The sequence below is a fragment of the Diceros bicornis genome, chromosome 10 (assembly GCF_020826845.1).
Source record: "Diceros bicornis minor isolate mBicDic1 chromosome 10, mDicBic1.mat.cur, whole genome shotgun sequence".
Lineage (NCBI taxonomy): Eukaryota > Metazoa > Chordata > Mammalia > Perissodactyla > Rhinocerotidae > Diceros > Diceros bicornis.
The window spans coordinates 74,504,437-74,532,152 of NC_080749.1; the positions used below are offsets into that span (position 1 = coordinate 74,504,437).

Consider the following 27,716-nt stretch of genomic DNA (forward strand, 5'->3'; position numbering starts at 1 on the left):
CCTACCCCCAGAACAAGCCATCACCATAGACATCTCCGGGTATCTGGCAGGGTCCTTGCTAAGCCCATTCTTAGTTCTGGTTACCCTTTGTAAGAGACATATACATTTGTAAAGGAAATCTCCATTTGTAAAGGTATCTTCTTCCCTGTACCAGGAAGAAGAGGGGGATGGCCTTATCTAGAAACTTATCAGAATGGAAGGTGAGGACTTAAATCTGCATGATAACCTCGCCCATTGTTAACTGTGCTGTTTGGGCAATATGCTATCTGACTCCAGACAGGTTCCTATAGATGACGTCTCCCTGGGGCCTGGGTCACCATGGTAATGTGTGTTTGAGCTATTTTTTTCAGGAATGGGAACCCTTTGTCCACTTCAGGCCGGTTGAGACCACCAACGCATCAACTAGGCCCACGCAGACATACATCAGATAAGCTACCTTTGACGTAGGGAGGTTAAAGCTCCACCCTCAGGGCATGCTGACTGCCGCCATTCTGTGAAGAGGCGTCCTACAAAGCGGCATGAGGCCTGACTGCGCCTGTGCAAATCATCAATTACCTCATCTCTCCTCACCTCCAATCATCTCAGACCACCTTGCCCCCTACCCCACAAATATCTCTGAGCCCCTATTTTCGGGGAAGCGGATTTGAGATTCATTCTCCCATTTCCACACTTGGCTGCCTTGTGATTAATAACCTTCTCTGCTGCAATCCTGTCGTCTTGGTGATTGGCTTTCTGGGCAGCAGGCAAAAACGGACCTGGTGCGGTAACAACAGCGTGGGGTGCCAGAGTGCCAGGTACCTTTCTCTTTCCACCCCCACCTCCATCAGCACCATAAGGGGCCTCACCCGTGCATACTTGTGGGCACCTGAGCCAGTTCATCAAGCTTTATTCACAAATTCTCTTCTATTCCTGCAAATAGCTGCCTCTTAGACACCCCTAAGGGTGTGCACACTGGCTTCTCCGTCTGTCCTCAAAAGGAACCCCCACCAGGCAGCCCAAGCAGGCCCTGGGAGCAGGCTTGGGGCTTTGAGGCAGGGAAATCCAGTACCCAGAGTGCCCGGAGGGTGTTCCAGAAGGCAGGGCACAGGCTCCAGGTGGATACACCATGGGCCCTGGGGACTCTCACCCTATGGGGAGGAGCGAGCCGGAGGAGGGCCAAAGGAATGGCCTCTTGCCCAGTTCCAAGGGCAGTAGTGTGTTCACGAAGTACAGAGGCAGGAGATTCTATTTTTCAATATCAATCAAGGGCAGCATTGAGAGAAAGGGGGAAAGAGGAGTCAGGAACAAGAAAAGAAACATACAAACAAGTTGTCACCAAGTGATCCCCACCACCCTCCCCACCCTGGCGTTCCTTCACCCAGACGGCCACCAGCAGCAGAGGGAAGGGAAAAGGGAGAGGCCCGGTGCTCTGCTGTCGCAGGAGCGGCGTCTTCCTGAAACAGCCGGAGTTGAGAACACAGCCTGAAGAATCAGGTGGAAAGGAAGGAAACGAGAAGAAAGGTGGAAGGGAACTGACATTTATTAAGCCTCTGCTCAAGGCCGGTTCTGCCCATCTCACAGGGACAGAAATACAAAAATTTCCAACATTAGTAGTGTTTAACAAGTTGTTTATTACCTTATACAAAAAAAAAGTTTCTAAATACTTTTCCCACCTCAGGCTTTGCTCTGCTCTTCATGAGCCTTCCAGGGCAGAGCCACCAACCCAACAACTCCCACAGTCAAATTCATCACAGATGCCTCTATTTGGGAGCATCCCAGGCTTGCTTTATTCAAAAATGGCAGAGGCCATGCAGTGCCAAGCTCACCAGTGGTGCCAGGACTCTGGTGAGCCCAACCCCATCATAGAGATGCGGTACCTACTCACCTGGGCTCACCTGCTGGATGCTTCTACTGGAAGAACTCCCCTCTAAGTCCCTCCAAGCCAGACCTCCGGCAGGGAGATTGTCTCACATGACCATCATAGCAGTTAACTCTCCTTCCTCTTCCTCTGTCTACCCACCAGGCAAACGCCATGGGCTTCACGGAAATGCTTACAGGTCCACGGCAGCCCACAGGTCCACAACCTCTACGTTAAGCTACATTGTGTGTTATGTTATATTTCCATCTAGAGTATAATTCTCCTCTTCTTCCTCCACACCAGCCCTTACCCTCACAACAACTCAAGGTCCCTCTCTTTTTGATTTCTTGACTTATCTCTTTTATTTGACTTGAAATATTTGTTTATTTGAGAATTCTTTGGGACAGAGAGTGTATGATCAAACCTTATACATCACACACTCCAATACTAGGGAAGGTGTTTTTGAACATGCCTTCCATTTTGAACATGCCTTCACATTCAGGAACTGTGCTTTTTACATATATTTTCTCGTTTACCCTTCAGAAAACTTTACAACCATTATTACTGTCCACATTCTTATCCACTGAGCTCAAAGAGATTAAGCAAATTACTGAAGATCACAAAGCTACAAAATGTGTGACACACCAGAATTCTACCTACACTTGTGACACTCCAGTCCCTCTCTTCCCGCTGCATTTGCCTCCTGCCCGATGAACGGCTGACTCTAGAGGCTTACGTATCAGTGTTTGGCTACATCGTGCCTTTTAAGGTCTGATCCACAATAACAAGAATAAAATATTGTATTAATAACCATACTTTATAGTTTAAAAAGAACTTTAAAAGTAATTTTTAAACACCAAGATAGCAGAAATAAAGAATTCGTAATGACAAAAACAGCAATTAATGAAAGAGAAAACTAATTTGATTAATAAACCAAAAGGTGATACTTTAAAAAGACCATTAGAGCAGATAAATCACAGGTTTGATTTTTAAAAAGAAGAAAAACACAAATAAGCCACAATAAAAATGAGAAAGAGGACGTAACTACTAATTCAGTATTAAGAGAATACTACAGATTTATGCCAATAAATTTGAAACTCTAACTCAAGTAGATAATTTTCTAGGAAAATATAAATGTACTAATTCATTCAACAAATATTTATGGGACCTTCTATACGCCAAGCACTGGGCTATCACAGTCAACAAAACAGATGAAGTCCCTCTCTTGTAGGGCTTTCCTTGGGGGTAGAGTTGAGGGACAGAAAGAAATAAATACATAGCACGTCATATGGTGATAAGTGCTATGAAGAAAAATAAAGATGGTTAGTGTGGAGAGACAGCAAGGCAGTTTGTCTTTCAATGCAGTGGTCAGGGAAGGTCAGAGCCAGGGGGTCAAAGGGGAAAGGACTGGAACTTACTCAGCTTGTTCAAGTCCAGGGAGGAGGGGAGCAAAGGGGCAACATGATCTGACACACACTTAAAGGAGCATTCTAGGTCAAAAAAGACCCCAAAGAGGTGAAAATACTACACAGACGAATAACAGAGAGAAATTAGAAAAGTCATTAAAAAAAATACTTCTAAAAAAAAAATGGGCCCAGATAACCCCTCCATGGAAAGTTTCTGAACATTCAGGAGACTCAGAATCTGCAAAACAAACCAGACAAGGACGTATATAGGGCTTCCCTCCCCACCCCCACCCCTTTCTCTAGCACGTGTACACGCGTGTACACACACACACACACACACACACCTACTTTACAGGCCAATGTTTCCCAAATCTCCGTCATTCCAGAGCAACCTTCACAGTTTTTAATATATCCAGTTACCGCCTATGGTACGTATAAGTATTATTTCATTAATGTTCATTTAAATTGATTCGCTACTCTGAAAGATAAATTTATATCACTATCATAAATGGGAAACCAGTATCACTTGTCAAAATTATATTAATATAATTGCATACTCGTTACAATTTTTAAAATATTTATCTGCACATACTGTCTAACAGTAGGTCACATTCTGCCAGTACTTGGACCACACTTTGAGAAACATTGCTACAGGCCAAGCTCATTATGACTCTAGGTACAAACACTTTTAAGTATAATATTAGAAAATCTAATACAGAAATAGTTTTAAAGAACAATATATCGTGATCAATCAGGTTTTATTCCAGAAATAAAAGATAGGCTTACATGGGGAAATCTATCTATATGTGTATATATATTTAAATATGATATATGTACATATATAGACACATATAAATAGAGACACATGTAGATAGACTACAAAGCACTTTCAAAACCATTCATTATCTCTTTAGAAGTAAGTAGTACCCAAATTATAGAGAGAAGAACAGGCTGAGGGGTGTTATATAATATGACCAAGGTCTTAGAGCTCATGCATTTAAAATAGTGGTTCTCAACCAGGGACAATTTTGCCCCCCAAGGGACATTTGGCAATGTCTGGGGACATTTTGATTGTCATAACTGGAGTGACTGCTACTGGCATCCAGTAGGCAGAGGCCAAGGAGGCTGTTAAACATCCTACAATGAATGCACAGAACAACCTCCCACGACAAATAATCAACCTGTCCAAATTGTCAAAAGTGGTGAGGTTGAGGAACCCTGGCTTAGAGGAAACGCAACATCTAACTCCAAATCCGATTCCAGGTCCAGGGCTCTTTTCACTACCCCTCACTGCATCCTTATCACTGAATTAAAACATTATTTCTATGGGAAAAATGCATTTTGAATTCCAAATAACCAACTCTACAACTCACCTAAACATTATACGTAACTGAAGAGTTCTGATTAAGAGAAAGGACAGCTGGCTCTACGAGGAGTCTTCCTCCCGCAGAGGAACGACAAGTGAGAAAACGTAATGTGTGTCTGTGTTCCTTTCACCACCAGGCAATGGTCAGGTTTAAGAGCATTCAAGCAGAACGTCTGTCCAGCTACTGCTCTCCTATGACATTAACATTCCTCTTGGACTCCAATATGCTCTGGAAACCTGGGTTCATTGTTTTAAACTGTCCTGGGAAACGCTATAATAGGCTACTATATTTTAAATATGTTTGCTTATGCCATTTATACAATTTATGTGTTAGAGGGGAAAAAATTGGACTACTTTAAACAAGCAAGTATTTTTCTCCCGCTGCAACTGTCTGTAAAAGAGAACCGCTTTCTGAAAAATAGGAGACATAAATACGCTACTTTACTTTACTTGAGTTAAATTTTGCGACCTACTTTTCCTAAGCTGTTTTCTACTCCTTTACTACAAGTGCAGAGGGGAGAAAAGAACACTTAATAAGCCACTCTGTGTCAAATACAGAAGCTTGCGTCCATCAATCTCCAGGCATGTTCAAGACAGACAAGCTAAATATTTCCACCCTTCCCTGTGGCGCAGCTAAAACACAAATTACAAAACTCAACCAGGAGACATTTTCTTCAAGACCACAATTTAAGAGCCTGCAAAAGAAAGCTACTGGATTCTCACTGCAGCTGATAGGCATGAAGCGTCTGACTTTCAAAATTCATGGATTATAAAAAGCATCAGTGTGTGTGGAGGGCTGTGTGTAGGATGAGTAGGTGGGGGTATAATGAGAAAGAACAGTATTTTGGTTCTTCAGCAGATTTAATTCCTTCATCCTGCCCTCCCACTAATATTTCTGAGGATATGCAAATTACCTCAGAGGGCACCTCTCCAACCTTCCTTCTTGGCTCCTCGCCCTCCATCCCCTGGTCCCCCAAAGGCATCTTAGTAGGGAAAGAGCGCTCTTGTTTCTTTCATTACTTCTCCATTTTGCCCATCCCTGAAGAGAACTCCACTATTTCCTACAGGATTTCTTTTTATGAATATTTCATCTTGAGCTTTCAAATAACCACAATTATTACTCTATAGAAAAATATTTATACCTAAATCAGGGCAAAAATAAATTATTAAATGTTTCAGTAAGCTTCTCGCTCAAATGTAGAAAAATAAAAATGGTTTAATAGGATTGTGGGATTTTCTTTAAATAGATTCCCTTAATTATTATTTTTTTAATTGCCTTTCTTTTTTTTTTTAAGATTTTATTTATTTATTTTATTTCCCCCCAAAGCCCCAGTAGATAGTTGTATGTCATAGTTGCACATCCTTCTAGTTGCTGTATGTGGGACGCGGCCTCAGTATGGCCGGAGAAGCGGTACGTCGGTGCGCGCCCGGGATCTGAACCCGGGCCGCCAGCAGCTGAGCGCACGCACTTAACCACTAAGCCAGGGGGCCAGCCCCTCCCTTAATTACTATACTTCATAATTTTAAAAAAATCTTCCAGCCCTCAACATTAAGACACTGATTTTTTTTTTTTAAGTAGGATTCTAGTAGTTATTTTCCACAAATATGGGGATTATTATACTATTTTTTTACTTTTTACATCTATCTTTGGATGATGTGATCAAAAGCCCAGAAGAGCTTATGGACAAGCAGTTCTAACTACTGTATTGTGTAGCACTACAGTTTTAATTAGTATGAAACTAATTTAATGGTGACTTATTTTTCCCCTCAGAATTACAACCACAAGCAATAGGTAGTGAGGAATTCTCCCCCACCCTCTTGAAAATCTCTAAAAGTTAAACTTTGTAATCTGACTAATGATAATACAGGTAGAGTAAATAAATTGTTTTTGGAATTATAAAATATCAAACTCCTAATTGTGGAATTCCAAGCACCAAAAATGTAATTAATAACTTCTCAAAACATCAGTCAACATTTCCATTCATTTTCCGGAATAATTCAAATAGAAATGGGCTTTAAACCAAGACTGACTATCATACTGCACACTGCAGAGGTGCAAAATAATTCCACAACCCACTCCCAAATCTACTGAACCAATACCTTCAATTCATTCATCCAACACATATGAGAGTGCCTACCGCGTGCCACACAATAGCGGGGGTGAGAATTCACTGGCAAATAAAGTGGAGATGGCCCATTATAGGGCCCATCATAGAGCTTACAGTCAGGTATTAAATAAGTAAGCACATATGTAAGTATATGATTACAAATTACAATAGCTGAGATTGAAGAAACAAAACGCCATGAAAGAATACTCCTGAACAAAGAAGAGAGACAAAGGCAAACCAGGGGTATTATAAGGTTAGCGTTGCATGAGAAACCTGTGTAATGCAAAGGACAGAGCTATAGGGGCAACAGACAGAGGCTGATGAGTGGAGGTTTCCAGAAAGGCCAGTAGGGGAGCAGGGGTGCTCGGGGGTGGAAGGCACAGTCAAGAGAGCAGCAACCACTCAGAGCAGGCCCTGAGAATCAGGGTGACAGGAGTCACAACATCACTGTGGGACAATCTGACAGATTCTCTGGATGGTGTCCCTCCCGGCAGCCTGCTCATGGACATTCCGTGGTGCAGGAGACTTTAACGCAGTACTCGTACCAGAGGTCACACACTCCAGTGCCCAGGGTCTGGGCAGGTAAGGAAAATTCAGGAAGCCAGCTGACTGCATGCCCTGTGTGAATGATGGGGACTGTGAGACACAGTGGGGACCTGGAAAACAGGCAGAGAGCAACTGCCACTCTTACCTGTGGAGCCTAACATTAGGGTTTTTTAAAGAGATGCTAGAAATCTGGATTTTTTTCATGTGACATATTCTAATGTTTTTAAGACTAAATGGCCCAAATAAAGCAAGTTTGAGGACCACCACTTTGCAACCTTCTTGAATATTCTGTATCAGTTATCTAGATGCAAAAGACTTCTCTCTCCAACTCTTCAACCTGTTTTACTTTTTAATATACCACCAACACAATATTTCACATCAAGAAAACAAACAAACAGGAAACCATAAGACCATCCATTCCCCTATCATTGTCCTTTATTTCTTTTTTTTAATTGAGGTATAACTGACATATAACATTATATTAGTTTCAGGTGTACAAATGATGATTCCATATTTGTATATATTGCAAAATGATCACCACAGTAAGTCTAGTTAATGCCCATCACCACACATAGTTATTAATCTTTTTTCTTTTCATGAGAACTTCTCAAATCTACTCTTTTAGCAACTTTTAGGTATGCAATACAGTATTATTAGCTATAGTCACCATGCTGCACATTACATCCCCAGGACTTATTTATTTTATAACTGAAAGTTTGTACCTTTTGATCTCCTTCACCCATTTCACCTTTATTCTTTAAGCCTAAAAAATTCATATGTATTTTAGGCATGGATAACATTGAAGATATGATAGCACATTTTATAATATTCTATATTTTATATGTAAACTTTGCCGTCTTTAAATGTTAAGTCTACCACAGTGGTGGCTGTTGTTTTACGTTTTATAGCAATCCACCTAAAGAGTATTCAATAAGCATTTCCAGCACAATGCTAAGTCTCTGTCCTCAGAGGCCTTAAAATGTTGTTGGTGAGAAAACAGTCTCATAAACAATGAGAAGACAGTGCAAAATAGTATATAATTACACATAAATGTGCAGAACAAATGAATACAGCAAGAAGCCACAAAAGTGAGATTCTAAGAGGCTAGTGTAACTGGGGAGGATTTGGATAGGCACAGAAGAGGAGAAAAAAATAAATCATACATGGAGAGAGAGAATAAGTAAAAGAGATCATCTGTACAAAGAGTGGTCCACGGACCAGTGTCCATTGGCAAAAGGTTTGCTACTGGTTGGTGAAGTAAGTACAGAAATGGAGAGCAAGCAGTTAGAAATTCTAGCATTTTGACATTGCCCTGACATCCACGATCATGGTCAGTGGACTTTGCTCACTGAACAAGTTAGACCAGTTAGGGTTCTATCAAAGTCATGCGGTGGGACACGTGTGGTACAGGCTGTATGCCAGTAACGTGCAATAGGTCCATGCTACAACATATAATACTTGCAGGTTAGTCCAGAACTAGAACCCAAAAGTGTATAAAATCCAGAAATCATTTCTTTCTTCAAAAGGCAAGTTATTTACTACAAAATTGTTGAAATTGGTTACTGATAAAGGATGGAAGATTAATTTGAAAATAATAGCATCATTTGCTTCACTTTGGATAAAAGTTTTAAATGAACGTCTTGAGCTTGCTGACATTGCTTTAAAAATCTCTTCTTCCATTCCTGTCAACCATACCCTTTGCGAGACTGGTTTCTCTACTATGAGTGTTATTAAATCAAAACCTAAAACATTTTAGGTAGACATTATGCCTTGTGAGTAGCGTGTCATCAGTCCAACCTAGATGAGATACGTTCACAAGCAAGAAGCAAGCACATTTTTAGCATTAAAAATTTGAAATATTGACATACATACTATTTGTCCAAAGTGTGTGTATGAAAACATAATATGGAGAATCACTATTTCACTAACAACTATTTATTTAGTTACAATTGCAGGTCAACAAAAGCTTGAATGTAATAACAATTCTCTAATTAATTGCCATACACACTTTCAAGGAACATGTGCATGGTTTTCATAATTATAATTTTTGCAATTTTGTTCTTTTTTCCTATGTTATTTTTGTTATTGTTTATTGGAATGTCACTTCGTCTGTTGAATCTAATAATAAAAAGTCCGGGCTTATATTTTGTATGTATGGTTCCTATTTTATTTTTCTAGTAACTCATAGTATCAGCTCACAATGTTTTGGAAATTAAAGTTTTAAGAAAGAAAAACTGACCCTCTTTCACAGATAATTTGAGAAATACCAATCTACCCCAGACTGCTAGAAAACAAGCCAGAGTTACGCAAACATAGCTTCCCCTAGGGCTATGTTTTCCAAAATTCAGAATATGTTCCTTGGTAATAGACCAGGCATTAAATCACATTCAATCAGAGAGTAAGAAAGTTATTGCAAGCTGACCTGTTCGGAAAACCTGGGTCTTTTAGTAAGAATCAGTGAAGCTAGGTACAAGCTATACATCCCATTCCTCGAAAGCTTGCTACAGAGTAGTATGTTATGAAATCAAGTCACAGACTAAATTTGGCCAAAGGAACACTTATTACTGAGTAGGCACCAACTCTGTTCTGTAGCTCAAGAAAGTCCCACTTTCTTCCTCAGGTATTTCCTACTATCACCTAAGACGAAAGACAGGGTGTCTTGATGGCAGGATGAACCAGTGTCCTGGGGACACCACACTAGCGGCAACTCCTGGGCTTCCCATGGCTCATTCATACAAGTGGCATTCATTTCAGGACAAAAAATTATTCCTAACATCCCGTAGGCTAGTTAAATCCTCTGGTATAGATTTCTATAACAATATCTGAAGTTCTAAATATCCAGTACTGAAGGTATTAATTCCTTCTTAGGGTACCTGAAATAGTAACAGCCTCTGAGAAGAAAAGTAGGCAAGGATCACACCGTTTACTAAAGCACTGTTTACTAAAGCACTTTCAAAGTAAATTGGCACACATACAATATAAGCGTTTTATTTCAATAGTTCTACTGAAATCAAGTCTCTGTTTGCTGAGAGGATGCTGTTAGTAAATCTTCAACACTTGCAGAAATTTGGCTTAGAGCCTTTGGCAAGTATCAGTATACAACTAGAAGTTAATTACATTGTTTTGTTTTCATTGTAACGATTGCTACAGTTACTGTCTCTTAATCATGTAATAATGGTATAGAGTTATTATTCAAACTAAATTTCCTTGAGTTAAATAAAAAGTGAGTAAACAGAAAATTAAAAATATTAGGTAGAAAATAGAAAATATTAGGTCATCAATAGCAGAGGCATATAAGATAAAAGTTTGTGAAAATTGTTCTGTCCTAAATTGTGGACACTCCCAACCACGCCTAGCCTCGCCTCCCCCCAGTTTCCAGATACAGCAGCTCACCAGTGACCAGGGAGGGCACCTGTTGCTAAAAAGGTCTGGGGCTCATGATACCCGCAATTCAACCTCAAGCATCACCCAGGCACACTCCGTGGGATAATTCATTCTTATTGCAACCCCTCCTCCTCGAACACCCCACAGAGAGCATGTGGCTTACAATTCAGACTTCTTCAATGTTTGCCTTAACCAAATTTTAGCACTACAAAATAGGAAGGGGAGGAAAAGAGTTTTTATACACACCTAGGATAAGATGAAGAAAGACAGAAACCCACTGTACTAACACAGCTGTGGAACTGCGGCCTGTTTTTTTTTTCTCTTTTCTCTATTTCCCAAATTTTCTGTAATGTTGTTATAGGTCTCTTATAATCTAAAAATGTGTTAAGAAAAAATAAAATATAATATAAAAAAATATGCAGAGGCTTCTGAGCCTGATATGATGGGAAATGGGATACCTGACCAGAAATTTATAGGACCTAAGTAGCAACGGCTCACTTGACAAAAGGCTTCTGCGCATCGTCCCAGGGAACTCCTGTAAAGAGCTCCCACTCAGAGCCTCCGGGGGGTGCTTAGGTCCTCTGTGCCACGCCCCACCCTCCCCCAATAATTTAAGACCCAGCCTTAGCTCAGTGTCTGAGTGTCGACCTGGGTGTCCTCTCTGTGTCTCTGCCTCTTCACCAGTCTTCCCACAATGTCTGCCCCACAGTGTGCCACAGTGTCACCGTCTGTCTCCACTACCACGTGCAGTGCCTTGAGAACCAGGACATGTCATTTCTCTGCGTCCCTAGTGCTATGCCCAGAGCTTAGCACACAGAGGAAGCTCAATAGATGTCTGCCTCAGGACTGGAATTGATTCACTTTACAACCATTTAAAAAATACATTAATGGGCTCGCTCCGTGGCTTAGCGGTTAAGTGCGCGCACTCCGCTGCTGGCGCCCGGGGTTCCAATCCCGGGCGCGCACCAATGCACCGCTTCTCTGGCCATGCTGAGACCACGTCCCACATACAGCAACCAGAAGGATGTGCAACTATGACGTACAACTATCAACTGTGGCTTTGGGGGGAAAAAATAAATAAATAAAATCTTTAAAAAAAAATACATTAATATTAATAATAGCTGCCACATATTTAAGTGCCTTACATACATCATCTCAGATAACGTAACCTTCAGCCCTCTGAGGTATTTATCACATACTATCCTGGTGCTACAGGTGAGGAACAAGGCGAGGAGAGGCTAAGTAGCACGTCCACATCCAATCTCAAACCCTTAGAAGGCGGTGGAGTCAGGCCTGAAATGTCCCACCTCGTGTGAAAATGACTTTCTTCTGCCACTCAGTTCCACTTTCACAGGGTCACCAGTCCAGCAGGCAGGCAAAGCCACTGACATCAATCTCGCCACAATTACACATCAGTACCTCAACGACTGTAGCAAAAAATAAAAAAAGCAAAATAAACAGAAAAAAGCATTGGCAGCTTGCTTCAGCTTTGACATCACATGTCAATCAGTCTCTGTTCTGAGGAACATACGCACACTTTCTTATTTCTTGAAAACGCAGAAGTGTAAGATTCCATAATAAGCTCTGCTCAAGTAAAAGTAATAATTTATGCTAGGAAGCCTCTTGTCTCCTTGTCCCTTAGTTCCTGAGATCAGTCCAGTCTACCCCTGATGGCAAAAAGGCAAAAGCTTCCATGAAACACTTGGAGAAAGATGTGCGGATTCACAGACCACAAGTACTGCCAGCATTCTCCTTGTTGCTAAGGGTCACAGGAGTGGTTAGATTTACGGGAAAAATTAATGTTTAAGCCAAGAAAATCAGTATGATGGGAATTATGTGAATTATGCATATTTACTTTTTGTTTTTCTCTATTTTCTAGATGTCTTACAAGTGAACAAAAGTACCACTTTTTATAATTAGGGTGGAAAATGTTGTAAATTTTAAAAAAGAACTAAGGATTTCCTCTCACCTATAACCTATAGCACATACTTAACCTAAACTGAATTTGAACATAAGCCAAGCGTTATATTACCTGGAATTTACTTTAAAAGACCACAGCAGAGCAACATGGAATGTATGTGTGTGTTAATTTTAATCTCCACCCTAATTGGGACTACACACTCCAATGGTGCTCAGCTGACACTGACCCAAAAGAACCACAGTCCCAGAGGCAGCTCTCTCTCTCCAACCAACACCGATGGTTTTGCTTTGTTTTTTTCTGAAGAAGATCAGCCCTGAGCTAACATCCATGCTAATCCTCCTCTTTTTGCTGAGGAAGACCGGCTCTGAGCTAACATCTATTGCCAATCCTCCTCCTTTTTTTTTCCCCAAAGCCCCAGTGGATAGTTGTATGTCATAGTTGCACATCCTTCTAGTTGTCGTATGTGGGACGCGGCCTCAGCATGGCCAGAGAAGCGGTGTGTCCGTGCACACCTGGGATCTGAACCAGGGTCACCAGTAGCGGAGCACGCACACTTAACCGCTAAGCCACGGGGCCGCCCCACACAGATGCTTTTGATCACAGGTGTTGTAGATGTTAGAGACAAGTCTTTGGTAAAATCAGTGGTGTTTAAGATGTGTGAACTGATCTCTTCCATGAGCCTGGTACAAAAATCTAACGACTAAATGCAATGCGGTATTCTGGATTGGAGTCTGGAACTTAAATAGGGTGTTAGTGGAAAAAAGTCTGGAGTTTACTAAGTATTAACGTGTCAATGTTTACTTCTTAGTTTTGAAAAATATACTATGGTAATGTAGAAGCTTAACAAAAGAGGAAATCAGGTAAAGGGTATATGAAAACTGTATTATCATCACAATTTTTCTGTAAATCTCAAAATGATTAGCAAAAAATAAAAATCTACTGAGCATGTAGACTGTGATATTAAGACTAGCACCTTAGGCTCGATTCTTAAAGGCTCTGTGTATGGTCTCTGTTTCAATGGATTCCTGTCCACCCAACCCTTTGTAGTTAACATAGTCTTCCTGCTAGAACATTGCTGCAATTGCCCCAGGAAAATTTATCATGTAATGTGCACCTCAAGAGCGCCAAAAAAGGACAGATTGCTGGGAATTCATAGAGATTACAGAGCAGGTTACATGACTGTTTTGTACCTTCTTGCTAATAAACATCTTCAGGTGCAATGGAATGAAATCTGAAACTTGCTTTCATTATAACCCAGTAAGAAAGTGACTCCTAAGTATTGGTGGTTAGAAACGTTTACCAAAACAAATAAGCCTAATAGTTGTGCATGCACAAAATGGCTTAGATTGGTTTGTAATACAATACTCAAAACAGTTTTTCAACTGGAGCTTTTAATGGCGGACATGCATCAATGTCCCCTGGTTAAGCAGAATAGTCAAACAATAGTCAACAGGTAGGTCTGAGGGAATTCACTCTAGTTAAGACCAATGTTCAGCTCCCATAGGAGGGAATACATGGGTAATAATTCACCAAAAATAAGACAAAATTATTTTATAAGGTCAGAAAAAAATTCAATGAGAACAAGAGAAAGCTAGCTAAAACATAAAGCAGTATGGTTTTAGGATCTATAGAAGAAAGTATATGCTTAAAGCTAGGGACAAGCTTCCCACCCATTCCTTAACGTTGTTCACATCCCTAGCAAAACCCAACGGCCAGGGGCCGGCCCGGTGGCGCAAGCAGTTAAGTGCACGCGCTCCGCTGCGATGACCGGGGTTCGCCAGTTCGGATCCCGGGCGCGCACCGACACACCGCTCGTTAAGCCATGCTGTGGCGGCATCCCATATAAAGTGGAGGAAGATGGGCACGGATGTTAGCTCAGGGCCAGTCTTCCTCAGCAAAAAGAGGAGGATTGGCATCGGATGTTAGCTCAGGGCTGGTCTTCCTCACAAAAAAAAAACAAAAAATAAAACCCAATGGCCATGTGGCATATGGACACACTGGGAAGGTTCAGACAAGGAGAGAAAAGCATTATTCATTTCATTGTCACAACACTCTAATGTAGTAGATATTATCATTCCATTTTACATAGAAGAATCAAAGTTCTCTGGTAGGTCAAGTATTACAATTGGCCCAAGCTCACAAAGCTAGAAGTGGGGGAACCAGAATGGGACCCAAGCCTGTCACTTGAAAGCGTTTCTTCTATCCTGCACAGTCTCCCTTTTATTTCATCACTACTGTGAAAAGTGAGCACTGAAAAGACAAACCTACCATTAGTTGCCAACTCATATCTGATTTTATACAGAAAACTTCTAACAGAGATAATTATAAAATGTTTTTTTCACAATAATGTTTCAGAAACTTACATACGAATATTACTAAATCATTTTAACCCAGCCACTGCACATGACATAAAGTTGTACTTGCCAAACTCGGGAGCTCACACTCACAGTCTGAGGCAATGCTAGAAGCATCGCAGACGACAGGAAAACCTTCTGGAGTGTCAAATTTTACCCAATGTTGAGCAATTTAAAACAGTATTTTTTTTTTTGGTGAGGAGATCAGCCCTGAGCTAACATCTGCCAAGCCTCCTCTTTTTGCTGAGGAAGACCGGCCCTGGGCTAACATCCATGCCCATCTTCCTCCACTTTATACGGGACGCCGCCACAGCATGGCTTGACAAGCGGTGGATCGGTGCACACCCGGGATCCGAACCGGCGAACCCCGGGGCCGCCGCAGCAGAGCGCACGCACTTAACCGCTTGCGCCACGGGGCCAGCCCCTATAGTATTTTTATGTTAAAACAAGAGATATATTACAAAACAGAATACTGCAACTGTATTAATATTAAAAATAATGCTTTTCAGAGAAACTTCAAACACGCAGCAGAACATTGTGAACTGTACTTCCAGCCCTGGAAGGTTTATAGTCCTCTCCTGGAAGTATTTCAGTGAACATTTTTAAGAAACATTAAGTGATTTTTATGTCCTGGTTAAAATTTCATAAGCAGTCATGTAAATTAATGTTTAAGGAAAGCTCACAGACATGAAGACTCGCAGGTTTGCATTTCTTCATATTTCAACATTTTAAAAATGTAATGATAAAGATTTCTTAATTTTTTGCTTATAGTGACCATAAAAGATTGAGTGAGTTGTTTTCCTCTCAAAGCTTCCTTTTCCTCTTCTAGAAAATGAATCCACAGCAAGGGTTCAATAGACGTTGATGATGGGGGTGATGGCAAGCGTACTGACGGTGGTATCTTTGATTAAGGTTCTCCATTTCTGGGAGATCATTTGGGCTATTACTTACTATGCCAAATTCTTCCCTCAATAAAAATGATATAGACTTTTATCTCTTTAAATGATTCAATTACGTAAGTGTGTGATGCATTACCAAGCAATTAATTAAATATTAAGTTAGCACTAGTGCATATATTATTGGAAATTGACTAATTAATGGAAAAGAGAGTCAAATGTATTTTTTTTAATTACATAAATTAAGTTACATAAAAGCAACATTACCACCATCCTGTTCTCTACATGGGAGGTAGAACATACTCAGCCTCCCTCAATGAAAAATGATCAGTCCCCTGAAACAACCAAAAGCTAACAGATTTTCAAAGTCAGTGCTGAGAGTCGGTGGCAGAAGCCCCAGGACTAGAACCCTGCTATCCTGGCATTATCATCCCAGGCTCACCAACCAGAACATGATGCTCCTTCCAAAACAAAACAAAAAAGAAGGCTTTTCTATTGTACACATCCAAGGCATTGTCAACACATCACTGCTTCATTGTTCTGCCCATTCTTCATCAGAGCAGTCACAACTATGTGGTCATGCCTGGTTCTTTTCCTAATTCTAATGAAAGCCAGAGGAGAGAGAATTCCATATCCCTACAACTTTTCATTCTCTAGAACTCCAAATTCACTATTTCAATGTTTCATTCAAAGGCTAGAGTAAAAATGAAAGAGAGCAGTCAAGTTTCTAGAAATTCTGTGGCTTTCTCTGAGCTTTATTAGTGAAATGCCCCCAAAACTGTCAAATGAAATTTCACTTATCTGTGCAGGGAGCTGTGGGTACCCAGAACTAGAAGAGTGATTTGACTAATGAGAGCAATTCTGGCCATGACACTCTCTAATAGTTTTCTCAGAAACAGAAATTGAATGAGGTTGAGAGTTACAGTCACATGTAGAAACCACACCATAAGGAATCAATGTTCCTGTACGTAATTAAATTGTAACATTTAAGACAAAAGAACATTCTGGTCCTGTCAGAGCAAAACCATCCTACTGAGCACTCAAAAGGCTGTTGGCTTTTGTGGATTCCCCATGTTATGCCAGGAGCAATCAAGAATGATACTTTGGAAGGGAAATACAACAACGTATCCAGGAGGAAAAAAATATGTTGCCCTCTCTCTTCACACTTTGGTAAGTGACTAAATTTTGTTTGGTAACAGGAACTCAAGTAAATGGAGTTTTATTTTAAATATTTATTACAAATTCATTTAAAAGGCATTTTATTACTATTAAAAGGGAGTCAAAGTAGATTCTAATCCTGCCACTAATTCTCTTTGTGATCTTGGGCAAGTCGCCACCTACGTGAACCTCATTTCTCTATCTGTCAAATAGGAATAATAACCCATCATGCCAGGCTCAAAAATCAGTAAGGATGAAAAAAACTAATAGGGAAGTATGCTGGAAAAAATACAAATAAATACTAAGAGTTGTTATGAATATATGGCCAAGGCCTTAAGACATTGGGCACGCGTCACCCATGCTCTCTTTCTCTCTTTATAAGGACTGGAATTCAGACGTGATGACCCAACTCCAACCGTGCAGATGAACAATACTATGCTTGGCGATGGTGGAACAAACCTTGGAAAGTACCTGAATGACCATGAAGAGCAATGATGTCCGGCCACCTGGTCCTTTCACATTGGAAATGTCACGTGAGAAACAAACATCTCTATTATTTTGGCCACTGTATTATTGGATTCTTTGTTATAGCAGCCTATCCTAAATAACACAGTTATTAAGACCTGTGCACAAACGAACCTGTGCGAACCAAATCCTATTTACAGACCCGTTTTGCTTGGCCCTTCCAATGTTGGCCTACTCAGTACTTTGTTAGTAAGTTTGTTTAATTTTCACTCAGACGTCAATATTTAAAAATCAGAAAATTTCACATAACAATCCAATATTCTTTAGAAAAGGGAAAAAATCAGAAGATCTGGCAACAATGAATTTTTTTTTCCAAATGGCAACACTGGGGTGGAACTGAGCAGACCTACCCCTCAGAGAGGGCATGCGCCATCCAGTTCCTCATAACCTCCCACCACCACAGAGGCCTGATCTATTTATCTCGTGTTCCTATTCTCAAGCGCTGGTAAACATGTGACTTGGCAATCCCTCATTAAATAAACTTGTGCACAATTAAAATTCTTAGGATTCAAATAATGTTGTGAATTTAAAGCCTGGATAGCAATAGATTAAAATAGTTACCTTCTGCCAAACTCTTCTCCCTGAAGTTCTGCCTACTAACTATATTATGCCTAGTAGATAACCGTCCCTACAGAGTCCATATCACCACATCCTTTCTCACCTGGATTGCGGCAATAGCCTACCTGGCCTCTCGCCTTGCCTCTTGCCCACCCATTCATTCACGGCACTAAAACCAGAGTCACCTTTCTAAATTAATTCCCTTCTTTCCAACGGTTTCACATTTACCTTCGGATAAATCCTAAACTCCTTAACATAGTTTGTGGAGCTGTCTTGTAATTTACTTTAAAATATAGTGAGACAGCGAAATATATATATATATATGTACATTATATATGTAGACATGTATATATGTGTGTGTATATATATATGTGTGTACATTAATTTACAAACAAGGGACAATTAGCTAACAGCTCAAGTTCCCTAATCACGAATTCACTCCTGTTGGCACTGCGAAGACCCTATTCAGCTGTCCCCCTCCAGAAGCTGCTATACCAAATCCTGTTCCCACGGGAGGGAAATACACCTCTATCTTGTTTGAGTTCTTATGATTTCTGGCCTCTTTGTTGCAGCACCTTAAATTATTCCCTAACTAACACTATACCCAGTGCTTTCCAGTGTCTTAAATACACCATATTCCCTCTTACCACGAGTTCTTTGCACATGTTCTTCCCTCTGCCTGGAACTCTCCCATCTCCTAACTTTCATCTGGCCAAGTTCTACTTCAGTTCTCACTTCCTCTGAGAGATTACCCCTAACCTTAAGACTGGGTACCATTCCCCTTGCATGTATTCCAACAGCAGACTTCTTCCTGACTTTCAGCTATCGCTTTATGCACCAGTGGTTCATTAATTAGTATAAGGGATGCTAGAAATAGTTTTTCATTGGTCAAGTGAGTGATCAAGAAGAAAAGAACCTGAGTTCCAGAATGACCTTTAAGAGTAGAGCTGCCTATCCACCCTGGCTTGTCAACCAATTCCAGAAAATTTCATGGGAGGAAATGAATTTCTGTCTTCTTTAGCTACTGTAACTTGGAGTGACTTTGTTACAGCAGCTTAGCTTGTACCTTAACAAATGCACTTACCATTAAATATGCTTTTCAGGTCAACAGAACATGTTCTCTCTCACCTCTGAGTCTTTGCACATGCTATTCCCTATACCTGGATCACTCTACACTTCCTAATGTTACCCTAGCTAACTACTTGTCTCCAGACCATAGCTTAAAGATCATCTTCTTGGAGAAATCCTCTCTAATCTTGAGAGTCCATTAGATCCAACAGAACAACCGGCACTCTTCTCATCATTATTTCAACATATTTTCCTGCCTTCGTTTTGTAACATTCTCTTTCCTTAGACACTCTATAAGCTCCCTGTGGGCAGGGGCCCCTGCTCATCTGCATTCTGCTGCACTAGCAGCACCAAGCACTGTGTCTGGCACCTAACATTATGATCCAGGGCACATCCCTCCATTGTGGCCACAATGCCATCTGGAGAGATCCTTGCTATAATCTAGACATATCTCCATATTTAATTTTATTTTACTTATGGTAACACTAATAAAGAGAAAGAGAGGGAGGAAGACAAAGAGGGGAGGAGAGGGAAGAGGAAGGAGAGATTAGTTTGGCATAATTTGGCACGGCTTAGTGAACTCTCCTATCTAGGTTGCTCCCCAAAACGTCTTATTAAGAAAATATATTCAAAATACCTGGGAGTTGAAGAAAGTTAGATAACAGTTTCTGTAGCTATAATTTTTTTCAGGCCGATAGCACGTAATTTATCTGGTGTGGAGACCAACCAGGTGCCCTCTTCCTATACTTTACCTTGGAGAGAACTTCAATTGCATCTTAACCATGTTTGTTCGAAGATGGAGACAGATGCTTAGCTAGCACGTTTCCACTCTTCCTGGAAACCGGGGATTGGGCGGTTTATCTTTTGGTAAACAAATAAATTATAATGTGAAAACATCCAAACTGACGTCACCTTATCCCCTGTAGAGAAACTGTAAGAAAGATCCCTACATTGCTTGGGAATTAGCAACCACTGACCTCTATCTACTTCCAATGCTACGTTTCCAGCACACTAATGTCTGTCATTGATGTGGGACATTCTAGAGGCCCTTCCATGATACGAAGCAGCCTCAACAACCACAGATGAACCTCACCCTTTAAATTATTCTGAATCATAGCAGCCCAGAGACCACTCGTCTTTTCTTTGTCTTACCTTGCATCTCACTTCCCTCTCCTCCCTCCTGCTTTCCCCTTCAATTTGCAGGCTGAAGGATGGAAAAGCTCCCATTTCTTAATCTCAGCAAAATCATACATATCCTTGTCCATGGCACCAGAAAAGGAATACACGGATGTAATTTCATTCTCGATTTTCCATTAGCAATGTGTTTAATTAGTCAAGTAGCTCTGTTACTGTCACCTTAAACTAGGCTGACTTTTATCTAGCTCAGCTCACCTCACTATAAAACAGTATGAGGTCAATGCTAGATTACAGAATTTAATTAAATGCCTAAGATGAAAGCGTTACAATCTCTTCCATTCTTGCTTTGCATTAAGAACAAGAAACCAAATTTTGCTTGGGGCTAAAATATAATACTAGCATTGTGGAAAATGATTACTGTACATAATTTATATCCTCATTGCCATGAACTACCCAACCGAGAGCATCTGCTATTTTGATATTGTTCATGAGCCATCAGCTGGGCTGGGGATTTGATTTTTTTTTTATTGCTGCTCCCCGATTTACTGTTGCACTATTCCCAGAATTCTGATTTCATTTGCTTTTACTGATAATATTCACCTGCTAAAAAGTCCCAACTTTGTGTCCTAAACTACATGAGATCAGACAATTGGAAAGGAACATGTATAAATTTTAATATCCAGCTATGTATAGTCCTATTTTGCAGACGTAGTTCCTGACCACAGGAAAGGTTTAGTCTGGCTATAACTGAGTCTTCAGTGCGTGCCAGGGCCTCCTGGCCTCGTGCAGCAAAAAATCTTTACTCTGCTTTGTTCTTCAATTACGCAGCTCTTTCCTGCCACACACACTAAACCACTCCCATGGAGCATTAATAAACAGGAATAAATTATTAGTAGCAACATGCTCTGGGATCTCAATTCAGTGAGTGTGAAACATCAGTGAGGAATTTGTTACTTTTCTCCTCTTTAAATAATACACACCTAAGGACCGTGGAAGAATCTTTTCAGCCTTGGAAATGGGAACAGGGGCTGAATGATAGCTGAATCCTCTTCTATTCTCTGATGCCTCACTCCACCTCCCATAAATATCAGATGAGAGGCTGCATATTCTGAATGTAGGCCAGCTGCTGTGACGCAGGAGGAAGATTTGGGGCTTTGAGATATAAATTTTTCAAAGAGCTAAAAGTAGCTCCCAAGAACCTGCTTAACACAACCACCTGCCTCAGCCTCAGCCAGCATCTCCACTGTCAGTCTCCACTGCGAAACAACATGGCGCTCACTGCCTCCTCCAGCGGCCTCAGCTGCTGGGCAGGGTTAATCAGAATGAACAGGGCACTTTTTGTGCTTTTCTTCTCTCAAATCGTACTAGGAGCAAACCATCTTGCTACAAGCCTGAGTTACCAAACTCAGCTCCTGTTTCAATTGCCACACAGTTCCCCACATTTAAATGGGGACATTTTTGAAATGGCAAACACTAAATTAACAAAGCAGCCAACTCCTCAACTAATGCAGTTTCCTTCAGTTTACACCAATTTGCACAACAAACGACTAAGAAGAAAACAAATTGTCAATATTAATAAAAAAACACTTCTTCAACTGCTAAAAAAGCTACCCTCAAAAAAGCCATATTTAAAGCTTCCTTTCTCCCCGTGCTCCCATAAGACAGAACACAGATTTCCCAGTTTGTAAAAATCAGTGCTGCTTTCAAAAAGTTGGTAAAGACTCCAATTGAAGAAACACAAAATCAGGATCAGTACTAAAATGAATGTGGACTGGTTCTTACCACCACTGTGAGAAACACAGACTGTTGACCACGCTGGTTTTGTTGTTTCTTAAGTGCTGCCTCCAACATAATGCACAGGAAAGGACGAGATTTCAAATACATCAATGTTTAGAAATGTTATACTGTTCGACATCAAGCTTACGTGCCTCTGGCAGAGGTTGGGTGAGTTTGGCATAAAGCCTTGCATGACATATTGAAAGATAAAGAGATTTGCTAAAGGCAAGTTATAAGGCAGTTTAATTAAAAGCCTCCAGCACCCTGCACTTCGAGCCCACATGTGAGAACACTGCCTATCCCCTCCACCGTATACCTTTCCAGGTCTAACGTCTGTGGCACGGTCAACCCTAAGTGTAAACAGAAAAGGCCTGGCCATTCTTCCCCTCCTCCACCTCACCCAGCCCTAATTACTACAGTCACTTGGGAAATGCAGAGATGGTATTTCTTCAAAAGTAGCAGAAGAAAAGTTAGAGAATGCAGAAACAGCTTGGAAGATAAAACTTCAAGGACAAACTGCCATAAATTCTTTTATGTTACCTCTTCACTTCTGTCTAGAATGTCTGAAATTGCTCATTTCAGTATGATACACTGCCTCAGATGTCAATTAGAGATTTAACAACCATTACTTGTTAAAAAAAAAAAATCCAATTACCTCCAGGGGAAGCACTAGACTGTGAAGAATTTAATCAGATTGCTTTCCACTCTAACACCTATCAGAGAACAGCTATAGAGGGAAAAAAATGGGTAATTGAGGCTTAATAATTCGGGAGCACTTCTTAGAACCATCTGGAAAGGGAAAGTGGGCCCTTAGGAACTATGTGGCATCCTAAAAGCTTAAACTCTATTTTTCTAAATGGCCAAGGTTGGACACGGAGGACACACTGAATAAGTCAGTGATTAATAGATCTCGTGGAAGAAGAACCTGATATGAGAACACTCTGATGCTCCTATAAAATGTATGTGAACCATCTGGCTTTGTCCAATTCTGAGTTCATTAGTTTTCTTGGTACACCTAGCTCATGGTTTGCCACTCTGAACTGTGGCAGCATTCTGCATGAGGGACTACTGTATGAGCCACAGGACCACCTAAGAGAGCCGGACTAGAAAGATCAGAAATGCCAGTGGACATTTGCTTTCCAGAGTACGTGTCTAAAGCCCATAATCTTCAAAGCTGTCATGCTCAGCCTCACAAAACCCCTGCTGCCTATGCATCTATGCCCCATCAACTTCCAGAATTCTTCTATTGATAGCAGGAAGAGGGCTAATAAAAAAATAATAATTTCTAGATAACCCTTAGAGTCTGCCATTTGGTGCCTAGATCCTTATCCAGGACTCACCTCCAGCTTGAAGGGGAAAAGGAGATTATACATCTTAAAACACTACCTGGCAAATGATCTTCAGGAGGCACACAATCCAACTTTCTGGACTGGGAGCTGAGAGCTACAAGGCCAGTTACCCCCACTGCTAATCTGCCAAACGGCCACTGTGCTACATAAGTAAACTGAGCATCAGTCCAAGTCAGAAGTCCACTGCAACTCACTGGGTCTCTGACGTCTGCAACAGTGGTGGTGTGGGTGGAAGGCAGCAGCAGCTGTAACTGAACAAGCCCAGAGCTCCCCACACATCACCCGTCTCATGTGTGTGGGATACACATCACCCACCTCACAGCTTGATCGCCTAACTTCAAATACAGAGGCCAGGAAAGGTGGAACTAGTGAAAGGGAAAGGAAGGACAAAACCCAATTCCGTCCTGTTTAATTTTGCCTAAAGTCATTCCCATCCTAGGAAGAAGGAAGAAAACCATTCTTCCTCATTCCTCCCGTACAGGCCTCCTACTCCTAGGAAAGAATTCAGTTACCACAAAGGGCAAATCAGCTTTGGTGGAAGAATCTGAACACCTTAACACCACAGTAGAATTTCCAGGAAAATGTGCTCGTAGACATAAACAAAAAACAAAAAAGGATATTGGGAAAACCTGTTTGGAATTTAAGAATGTGCTGTGTATGATGGGAACAGGGTGCGAGGTGGGAAGACTGAAAGGCTCTGGATGGCAGGCAACAGATCCAAGGGGAATTCAAACATCCAACCTAGAGACAGCGACTAGATCCAACAGTCTATAAATTAACTGAAGCTGAGGACCAGGAGGTGGCAGAGCGCCCGGCCTGCCAAGCAGACCAGACAGGACACAGATGACTGTAATTACCAAAAGACTTCTCGCGTTACCCGGGACAGCACGAACGAGGGCGGAGCACAGCCCAGGCTGAGGTGTGGCTGAACAGCGCTGGGCAGAAAGACTGAGGAGTCTAACAGAGACAGTCAAGAAGGTCAGTTGTTTCTCCAGCTTAGAGACCTCGCTCCCCGCCATCCTCCCCACCCCCTTCCACAAAGTGATTTGGCCTGAGTGGATCTCAACTGCTTGTGACAAAGACAAACACAAAAGATGAGAAAGGAGCCAGTGGTTGTCAAGTTTTAGAGTATCTATGAATACTTGGGAAGCTTCTTTAAAATTAAGTTTCCGAGGCCCCACCCCAAGAGATTCTAATATAGGCAGTTCTGGACCACGCTTTGGCAAATACTGAATGACTGGAAGGGCAATAAAAAGGGTCACCTGCTAGCCAGCACGGCAGGCTCAGATTCGTTTTGGTGACGTTAAACAGTACCCCACACACTCAGCAATCCTCAGATAGGTTACTGCAAAGGAGTTCCACAGAACCAACCCCATCAACTTATGGGAGAGACACGGCTCCAACTGGATGACTCTTCTATCAGGGCAGCCATGCTGGAGCTCAGTTGGTCACAGACTTGGCCAGTGCCCCTCCACGCCCAGCCTTGAGTACTTAGGTAAAAATGACTTGTTGAAAACTCTGAGTTTGTAAAATTATACAAAGGTATCATGGGCCAACATGTTCTGACACTTGTTTTTGCCCGTATAAGTTTTCCTCTCAGGTACCTTCATTTTTATTTGAAGGACAACTCCGGTGACTGAGAGAGAACAGAGGCCAGCTTGCAGACTGCTCATCAAAACTTACCAGAAATAAAAGCTTAGTAACCGGCCTGGGAACCAGCCGTTGTCTCTGTACCAAATCAGCCCACTGCCACGGCAGTTTCCTTCGAGCTGAAACACTCTTTGAAGATGGGAAAAATATCTCTGAACAAAGAGACCACGTCCTTCCAACAGTGAGAAGTGGTAGTCTGAAAAGGAAGAGTCTATTCAATTTTTTGTCCTAAAAAGCATGGAACTATTGCCCAATTGGCATGAATAGCGGCAGAAGTCCACAAGTATCTGAGAGTCTTAAGTTGAGACTAAAGCTGGACTGTTAGAGAAACTCTGAATACTCCTGAGCTCTTGTCTGAGGAGCTCAACCACTGCAGGACCTTGGCCGAATCACTTAACCTCTGAAGCTCATTTTACAAATGTATAAAATGGGGGTAATATTCTCTGCCATCTCTCCTCATAGGAAGTGGTAAGGCTTGACTGAAACATGTAAGAGCTTTCTGTAATATGTTAGTCAATAAATACATATTTTTATCATATTTTTATATCCATGATTGTTATTCCTGTAAGACTTTTAAAAATTGAAAGAGAAAGTAGTTGTTCTACCCATTAATGACCTACTCATTAATCTTTAAGCTACTACGCTAACCTGTTAACATCAAAGAAATTGATCAGTACTTAGTAATCAGGTATAGGAGAGGAGGAGTATTTATGCCTAAGGAATCTAAATTTCAAATACCATCTTCATCATATATTTTTCTGAAACAAAGAATAGAAATCACCGTGAGCAAGTACAATATTTTTAATCACTACACATTCTCCATGGAATGATCACACAAAGAAATGACTATTCATCCTATTTATATGACAGAGAATGTATCAGGAACTAGAAGGAAAAAAAACTTGGAAATTGAGCATTGTGGCAAGAGACTATACATAAAACTATTCTCAACTCATCTGTGCCCTTCCATCTACCAGAATCTTTACATTAAAAACCTCTTCCCAACCTCCTCTAACCCAGCCCTCACTTAACCAACCACCCTCAACAGCCAATGCTCTTCATTCCCCTCACACAACACACTGAGTGATGCCCACTGGATCTCCAGGCTGTCTGTGCACTTCTGTTGCCACCAGCTGAGTTGTATGCCCCCAAAAGCCAATTGTGTTTGTTCCCGGACCTGTTTATGCCAGCTCTTCTTGTTACTGTAATTATGTAACTTAATTAAATATTATGTAAACCACAGAACTTTGGGAGCAAAAAAAGAGTGATGGTATCTATGGAAACCAAGTTAAATGCTTTAGAAAGACTTGGTAGAGGCAAGTAACTAAAAATATTTCTGTCATATTAAGATCGGGTAAAGGATTGAGGGAAATCTTAAAATTCTAGAAGAATTCTTCACTCAGACTGCTTCACAAGAGTCTTTAAGTACTTTTACTAGGGAAGAAATCGGAATTGGAAAGCACGGAGGCAGTATTGCGGGTGTGGCTTATGCAAGAAGCCCATGAGGGACTCCAATATCCTGGAAGGTGGTATTTCAGAGATTTTTATTTTTTCTTTTCACCTTTCCATACCTTCTCAATTCTAGTAATCAAATATTGCTATAGAGAGAAAATATTTTAAATATTAATAGTTAAGTTAAAGATTTTATTTATTTATTTTCCCCCCAAAGCCCCAGTGAACAGTTGCATGCCATAGCTGCACATCCCTCTAGTTGCTGCACGTGGGACACAGCCCCAGCATGGCCGGAGAGGCGGCGCGTCGGTGCACGCCCGGGATCCGAACCCAGGCCGCCAGCAGCAGAGCGTGAGCACTCAACCGCTAAGCCACGGGGCCGGCCCCTTAATAGTTAAGTTAAATGCAAATTTACAAGTGAAGAGGTTACAGATTAAGATGCACATAACTTCTTAGAATAAAAAAATGATTTCCTACATAAAACACTTGACACATTTTAAAGATCTACCCAAAAAGATAAATCTGGAAATGTTGTAATACATTTTTTAATGTACGTGTAAATGTGCATATAAAAAAGTTATATACTCAACATAAAATGCTCTACACAGATGTAAACTATTAACATTGTTAATAGCATAGGTGATTACAGAAATTTAACTTTCATGTTGTTCTTCTTCTCAATATTTAATCAACCTCTGTGTGTTGTCCTTCAAGTTCTAAGACATGGTTAGTAACTTTTCTTCAGAAAGACAGGTAAATTGGTAATAAAATATCTAGAAAGCCTTAGGTAGGCCTTCTCATGGCATCCAATTCATCTACCAACTGGGGAGCCCCGTGCTCCCAGATTTCAGGGCTTTGCTAGGAAAGGGGATCCAAGGATGGACGAGGCAAAGCGACTGTGCAAACAGCTCTCAGGCAGGCACCAGAGAAACAAGGCCACCCTGAAAGGCAAGAGACCAGTCTTCCTCAGAAGGACTGGCACAGCTCCATTCAGAGCAAGACCAGACGCGTGGCCTTGCGCCTACCTGAGCCCTAACACACGAGTCCTGGGGGATGGCAGTCCTCTACCCGATCCCCAGCAGGGTGAGTGCCAGACTCGAGCTGGCCTCGCTCCCTGAGCCTCTGAAAAGCCAAAGTAAAACGTTTACCATCGGGCAGGCGAGAGCGGTTAGTGAGGCCCCACTTGTTCTTGAGCTAAGAAACAGGAGTCCTTCACTCTTAGAGG

At 41.2% G+C, this 27,716-nt stretch overlaps 1 protein-coding gene across 5 annotated transcripts in view; it reads right to left on the reverse strand.

Moving 5' to 3' along the window:
• The window catches only part of HECW2 (HECT, C2 and WW domain containing E3 ubiquitin protein ligase 2), a 367,339-nt gene that overhangs the window by 292,839 nt on the left and 46,784 nt on the right, over positions 1 to 27,716 (reverse strand). Inside the window, exon 1 of one of the 5 annotated variants that reach the window (XM_058549476.1) lies at positions 11,955 to 12,138. The exons of the other annotated variants lie outside the window; for them this stretch is intronic. The gene's annotated coding sequence lies outside the window, so the exon portion shown is untranslated. Of the gene's footprint in view, positions 1 to 11,954; positions 12,139 to 27,716 lie in introns of those variants that run through there. 5 annotated transcript variants of the gene reach the window in all.